The sequence below is a fragment of the Eublepharis macularius genome, chromosome 18, assembly GCF_028583425.1.
Source record: "Eublepharis macularius isolate TG4126 chromosome 18, MPM_Emac_v1.0, whole genome shotgun sequence".
Classification (NCBI taxonomy): domain Eukaryota; kingdom Metazoa; phylum Chordata; class Lepidosauria; order Squamata; family Eublepharidae; genus Eublepharis; species Eublepharis macularius.
In genome coordinates, this window is record NC_072807.1 from 1,465,599 (window position 1) to 1,473,436 (window position 7,838).

Here is a 7,838-nt window from a genome sequence, read left to right on the forward strand (position 1 = left end):
TTTGTCAGGCCAGAGCAGCCTGCAGCAGGCACCCACACAAGGCTCCAGTTGTGGGGCGGGCAAGGTACAAAGAACACCGGAGGGTTTTTTCTAGAGCAATGGCTTGCACTCCTTTGGCGCCTCTGGTCACAACACCAGTAGTTTAGACTATTCTGCAACTTTGTCCAACACAATGCTTGCAAGACCTTTTCCCGTTGTATCTGTGACATGGAGAAAATCCCCCAAAATTATCCTTTCCCACCATATTTTGATTTTCTCTTAAACGAAAAGAAGGGGATTGTGTATGAATACTGTGTAACTCACCTATTTTCTCCAGGGCACCTGATCTCTGTTGTCTGGAAATCAGTTGTAATTCTGGGAGTTCCCTTCTAGAGGCTGACAATCCTACCTACACTGTACACAGACTCTGTGTCTCTCCACTGTAGCTTAACCGGGCTACTGTCCTGAGGTCAATGGTGAAAAGTTGCACAGGTACAACCCTCTTTGTCCACTAACTTTTGGCAACATGAACCAATATTTTTGAGGATTGCAGTCCTGTGAGTCCCTCAGGGAAGTTTGCCCCCTGACTCCTCAGTTTAGCGATTGTGATGGTGATGGGTAAAAGTTGTGCAGTCCCAATCAGGAATCTCGGTGCTGACATGACTGGGGATTCCATTCCCCTGGTGAGGGTAGGGGATCCTGGCTTACCTGGCCGGCGAGGGGTGGGGGAAGGGGTGGGGAACAGGCCTGGGAGCTCCACAGAGCTCTCCTGTACGATCTAGAGGACTTCCTTGTCACACTGGGAATAACGTCAGTGCCAGCACAACAAGGAGGTGAAGACCCCTGCGGGGGGCAATCTGATAAAAAAACACACACACTGACTTCCGGTTTGGGATTCATGGAGGTCTAACGCAGCTCCATTTGCGGAGCTGACCGGACTGCCGTTTTAACCAGCCGGAGGGGTGAAAATAGCCCGCGACCGACTGCTCTCAGGCGGGGAGCAGGCAAAGAACGCTCAAGACCCTAGGGTGAGCTAGATCTCGGACGAGGGGGGGCTCTACACAACGAGTCTCTCCCCGATCCTTGAGGTCCCACCTTGCGACGGGTCGGCTATAATCTCTGCGGCAGTTTTGGGGCCAATTCGGCAGGCATAAGACCTACATACCCAAGCTTCGATTGGGGAAAGAAGCTGAGAGGAGAACTTAAAATCGAAACAGCGATTACAACCCGAGAAAAGTGAAGAGAAGGTAAAGATCGCTATCTTTTGATACGGGACAGATTGACAAAAACAGAGAGGAAAAAAAGTAGATTTTTAAACTGCAACAGACTAGTGAAAAGGAGGTGAAGACTCGGCAGGAGTTGTATTCGAAAAGAGACTAAGTTTAAAGAAGTTATTAAAGAAATCGGACTATTGTTTTGAATACCTGTGGCTTTGGAGCTGTGAGAAAAAGACACCATCGCGAGACCTGTGGGAAGACGGGAGACAGGAAGTGCGTAACAACAATAGAGTGGCTGGAGAGAAGCGGCCCTTGCCGGAGGACAGGAAGTAGGGAATCGCCATTTTTGAAAGGGGAAGGGTCGCGGCTTCAGCGGAAGAGGAAGTAGGCCATTTTGGATTACAACATCATAGAGAAACCATAGAGAAAAGACACCCGACATTTTGGACACTTTAAAATTTAATTTTGGCAAGAAGAGTGGGACATTTGAAAAAGAAAAACGTTTAATTTTACGCCACGGAGTTAAGGAAGAGAGCGGATTCGTGGGAGCGAGCTAAAGCAAGCCCCACGATGTCGAAAAAAGAGTGGCAATCGGCAATAGAAAATCTGGATAAAAATCTGGACAAAAAACTTTTAGATATGATTAAAGAGCTTAAGGACACGAAATTGGAGCTGATAAAAGAGGTTAAAGAGGTTACACAGACAGTAAAGTCGGAGCTGTCAGAAGTGAAAAAAGGTATGGAAACGATTCGTAGTGAATTACAAGGAACGCAGCAGAGAGTTAAAACAGTAGAAGACGCGATGGAGAATTTAATAGATACGCAACAAACAGAGATGAGATTGGTGAAGGGGAGAATGTCAGTTGCAGAAACTAAACACATGGAGAAGCAGCTACGTTTTCGTGGCCTGCCAGAAGTGGAAGGGAAGTCAGCGCAAGAACAGATGACGGAGGTGTTGGCTGAATACCTGGGGAAGGAGGAGGAGGAAGTTGTGGCTATCCTAGATGTGGCATACCGTGTGAATTCGAGAATTGCAACCCAGAGGAAATTACCAAGGGATGTGATTGTGCAGTTTACAACTCGAAACATGAAAGAGAGGATTGTGACAAAACAGTTTCAAGATCCATTGGAGATTGATGGCAAGACGATCATTATAATGAAGGAACTGCCCAGATCAGTGTTATTGGACTGGAAAAAATACAAAGTGCTAATTCAGATTTTGAAGGACATGAAAATCAGGTACAGATGGGAGCTACCGGAAGGAGTGTCCTTTGAGTTTGGAGGGGCAAAAAAACGCATCAGATCTGAGCGAGAGATGGAGCGATTTATTAAGGACAATGAAAAAGACTTACCAACAAAACTATGAATATGGAGTGTAAAGTATTATCTTGGAATGTAAATGGACTAAACTCACCGAATAAGAGGAACAATATTTTTCATTGGCTACTAAAACAAAAATGTGATATTGTTTGTTTGCAAGAGACCCATATTAGAAAACAGGATGTAAAATATTTAAAATCTGGAAAACTGGGCAAAGAGTTTGTAGCGGCCTCCAACAAGAAAAAAAGAGGAGTGGTGTTGTATATAAAAGAGGAGCTACAGCCAAAATTTGTTATGAGAGATGTGGAAGCTAGATTTGTAGCAGTGGAATGCATTTGGAATTTAAAGAGAGTGTTGGTAGTCGGACTTTATGCACCTAACGGTGCAAAAGAAAGCTTCTTTGAGGATTTAAGGAAGCATCTAGATGATCTTGTATATGACCAGATAATTCTTGCTGGAGACTTCAATGGAGTGACAGACTTGGAGCTAGACAAAAAGACTATAACGGCACAAAAGAAAAGAGGACTATTACCAAAGCTTTTTTTTGAGTTGAGTCAACAAGAGACTCTCGAAGATGTATGGAGGAGAGAATATCCTAAAAGTAGACAGTTTACTTTCTATTCTGCAAGGCATTCTACATTATCAAGAATTGATATGATCTGGGCCTCAAAAGACTTAGCGTTATGGACTAAGGAGGTAGAAATAATGCCGATGGTAGGCTCAGATCACAACCCAATTATGTGGAAATTTGGAAAAAGGAGAAAAAGGAAAGCATGGAGAATAAATGAGGACTTGTTACAGGAAAGAGAGAATATGGAAATACTGAGAAGAGAGACAAAGTTTTTTATACAATACAACGTGAATAAAGAAGTACCAACCAACAAAGTTTGGGATGCGTACAAGGCGGTTGTAAGGGGCATACTAATGGACTTAAATGGTAGAGCAAGAAAGAAGAAAGAGGAGAAAAGACAAGAGATTGAGGAGAAAATAAAAGCCAAAGAAATACAGCTAAAAAAGAGACCAGGGAAAAAGAAGGTATACCAGGAAATCAAAATTCTTCAAGAACAGTTAATAGCAATGAGCAATAAAGAATTGGAGTGGAATCTTAAAAGACTGAATCAAAAAGTGTTTGAGGGTGCTAACAAACCTGGGAAATACCTGGCATGGCAATTGAAGAAGAAAAGGGAAAAGAAAATAATAAATAAAATTTGTGAAGATAACAAAACGTATTTGGAGCAGACTACCATTAGTAGAGCCTTTTATAAATTCTACGCTAAGCTGTATAATAAAAAAGAAGTAAACAAAGAATCAATAGCATCATATCTGGAGAAAACCAAACTCCCAGAAATCTCGGAAGCTTGGAGAAATAAGTTGAACAGTGAAGTAACTGACGAGGAAATAAGTAAGGCAATACAATCCGCAAATCTAGGAAAGGCGCCAGGGCCAGATGGACTTACGGCTAAATTTTATAAGACAATGGCCAATGAACTGGCACCATTCCTAAAAGAGGTGATGAATGGAGTTTTCAGGGATCAAAGGATTCCAGATACTTGGAGTGAAGCGAATATATCATTGATCCCAAAAGAGGGCCAAGACCTGACTAACGTGAAAAATTATAGACCTATATCACTACTCAACAATGACTATAAAATTTTTGCGAAGATATTGGCGGAGAGACTGAAGGGGTGGCTCTCGGAAGTCATAGAGGAGGAACAAGCAGGCTTTTTGCCAGATAGACAAATAAGAGACAATTTAAGGACAGTGATCAATGCTATTGAATATTATGATAAGCGTTGTGACAAGGAGATTGGTTTCTTCTTTGTAGACGCTGAAAAAGCGTTTGACAATTTAAACTGGGACTTTATGTTTGCCACTATGGAAAAGCTACAATTGGGAGAAAGATTCATCAGAGCAATTAAGGAAATTTACAGAGACCAGACTGCAGCAATTGTAGTGAATGATGAATTGACCAAGAAATTGACGATTAGTAAAGGAACAAGACAAGGTTGCCCGTTATCTCCATTGTTGTTCATTTTAGTATTGGAGATTCTGATGATACAAATACGTCAAGATGAGGAAATTCGTGGAATAAAAATAAAGGACTATTCATACAAGGTCAGAGCATTTGCGGATGACATAATGTTAATTGTAGAGGACCCATTGGAGAACATGCCAAAAGTGATAGATAAGATTAAGGAGTTTGGAGACTTGGCAGGTTTTTATATTAACAAAAAGAAGTCAAAGATATTATGTAAAAATATGACTAAGCAGAAACAACAATTGTTAATGGAAACAACGGATTGTGAAGTAACAAGCAAAGTGAAATATTTGGGAGTTGAACTGACTGCAAAGAATATAGACTTATTCAAAAACAACTATGAAAAACTATGGACTCAGATAGAGAGAGACTTGATTAAATGGAATAGACTGAACCTGTCATGGTTGGGCAGGATTGCAGCAGTTAAGATGAATGTGTTACCAAGAGTAATGTTTTTGCTACAGACAATACCAATCATCAGAGACTCTAAACAATTTGAAAAATGGCAGAGGAAAATATCGGATTTTGTTTGGGCAGGCAAGAAGCCTCGAGTGAAAGTAAAAGTTTTACAAGATGCAAAGGAAAGAGGCGGAATGCAACTGCCCAACCTGAGACTTTATCATGATGCAATTTGCCTAGTCTGGTTGAAAGAGTGGATGACATTAAAGAACAAGAAACTATTAGCCCTAGAGGGATATAAGAAAATTTTTGGATGGCACGCATACCTATGGCATGACAAAGTAAAGGTCAACTCGATGTTCCTGCACCATTTTGTACGGAGAAGTTTATATACAATCTGGAAGAAGTATAGAATTTACCTACAAGAAGGAACCCCCTTGTGGGTGGTTCCATATGAGGTGATAGACCCGAGAGCTGTTGATAATGAGCAACAATGTTTAACGTACAAAGAAATAACTAAAACTGAAGCATCTAAACTTAGAATAAAGACGCAAGAGGAACTATCACCTAATTATGACTGGTTCCAGTATAGACAGATTAGAGACTTATACAATTCGGGCTCTGTAAAGGGGGGCATACGAACAGAGAACTCGGAACTAGAGCAGACCCTTTTTAAAGAAGACAAGAAAAGAATATCCAAGGTATACCAAGTACTGTTGAAATGGTATACCGAGGACGAGACAGTTAAAACACAGATGGTGAAATGGGCTATAAATTTTAATAAAGAAATAACAATGGAGGCATGGGAATACTTGTGGAAAACTACAATGAAGACAACGACATGTACTAATATTAAAGAGAACATTTACAAAATGATTTATCGTTGGTACATGACACCAAAGAAGATTGCGCTAGGGAATTTGAACACTTCTAATAAATGCTGGAAATGTAAGAAGCATAAGGGCTCCCTCTATCATATGTGGTGGTCATGTGAGGTAGCCAGGCAGTACTGGGGGGAAATAATAAGAGAAATGAGTGAAATTTTACAGTTTCAAATAAATAAGAACCCAGAACTCCTGCTACTAAACCTGGGAATGGAGGGAATTCCAGCCCATCATAGGACGTTGATATTTTATATGACAGCAGCAGCCAGACTTTTGTATGCGCAAAAATGGAAAGTACAAGAAGTGCCAACTATTGAAGATTGGATCTACAAATTGCTGTACATGGCAGAAATGGACAAGATGACAAGAAAACTGAGAAATCTGGACTCAGGGCAGTTTAACACAGATTGGGAGAAGCTGAAACAATATTTGGAGAAGAAATGGGAGGTGGGAGGAAAACTGTGGCAGTTTGAGAACTACTGAAGTATAATAAAATGTAGAGGGGGGTGACTTTACCGGGGGAGGAAGAGATAAATGTGAATTTATAAGCAGTTAGATTAACAGATTGATATATATATAGATATATATAGGTTAATAGATAGAATATTGATAGAAAATAACTAATGACAAGGTTTAAATATAAGGATTGAGTAACCAACACTGGAAAAAGTACAGAGAAGGGCAACTAAAATGATTAAAGGGTTGGAACACTTTCCCTATGAGGAAAGATTGAGGCGCTTGGGGCTCTTTAGCCTGGAGAAAAGACGACTGAGGGGAGACATGATAGAGGTTTACAAGATAATGCACGGGTTAGAGAAGGTCGAGAAAGATGTGTTTTTCTCCCTTTCTCACAATACAAGAACTCGTGGGCACTCTATGAAATTATTGAGCAGTCGGGTTAGAACAGATAGAAGAAAATACTACTTTACACAAAGGGTGATAAACACATGGAATTCGTTGCCACAGGAGGTGGTGGCAGCTACAAGCATTGCCAGCTTCAAGAGGGGACTGGACAAATATATGGAGCAGAGGTCCATCAGTGGCTATTAGCCACAGGAGATAGATGGTATTCTCTTTGTGGGGAGGTGGTGCTCTGTTGTCTTGGTGCTGGAAGGAAGGCAGTGGGAGGGCTTCTGGTGTCCTGGCCTCACTGACAGTCCTTTAGATGGCACTGGATTTCTAGCCACTGTGTGTGACAGAATGTTGGACTGGATGGGCCACTGGCCTGATCCAACATGGCTTTGCTTATGTTCTTATGTTCTTATGTTCAACAGTATTTTCTTTCTTTGATAAGATCTATATAATGCACCAAACTGAATATACAGAAGAGTCAAATTGATTGACTATGTGATGAGCTATATAGAATTACCATAAAAAGATAGAATGAGTAATATATAGAGAATAAGTCAAATTGTTTGATTTGAATGTAAGATTTTTATGGTTTATGATATATAGGTTTATGATATGTAGAAATATTTAAAAATGGTTTATTCAAGATGGAAACAAGGACTTACAGTTTGGGTATATAATAAGAAAAGTAGTTAAGGATGTACTGCTTAATATAATGGAGAATGTATATCTGTTTTAGATAGAGGAAATTAATAGAAGTAAGGGAAAAAAACAAAGGGTGGGAAAGCTGTTGGAAGTCAACAAAAGGGGGGGAAAGGGAGGGGGTTAGAAATGAAAAACTTGGGAAAAACTGAATGTAAATGTAAAAATAACGGATTCTAACCCAATAAAAATTTTTTCAAAAACACACACACACACACACACACACACACACACCAGTTTGGAGGCCATTTTTTTCCAAATCGGCCCTATGCATGACCCTGCACTTCCAGGTCATGCCAGGAATGACATTGTGAGTTAAGTTTCCTGCACGCGCACACACATACACACATACACACCCCACAGCCCCTCCCACCCCCCAATTTGGGCCCTGGGGGACCTGGCAACCGTAGACACATCCTATCACAGTCTTGTACACTCTGATGCTCTGCAG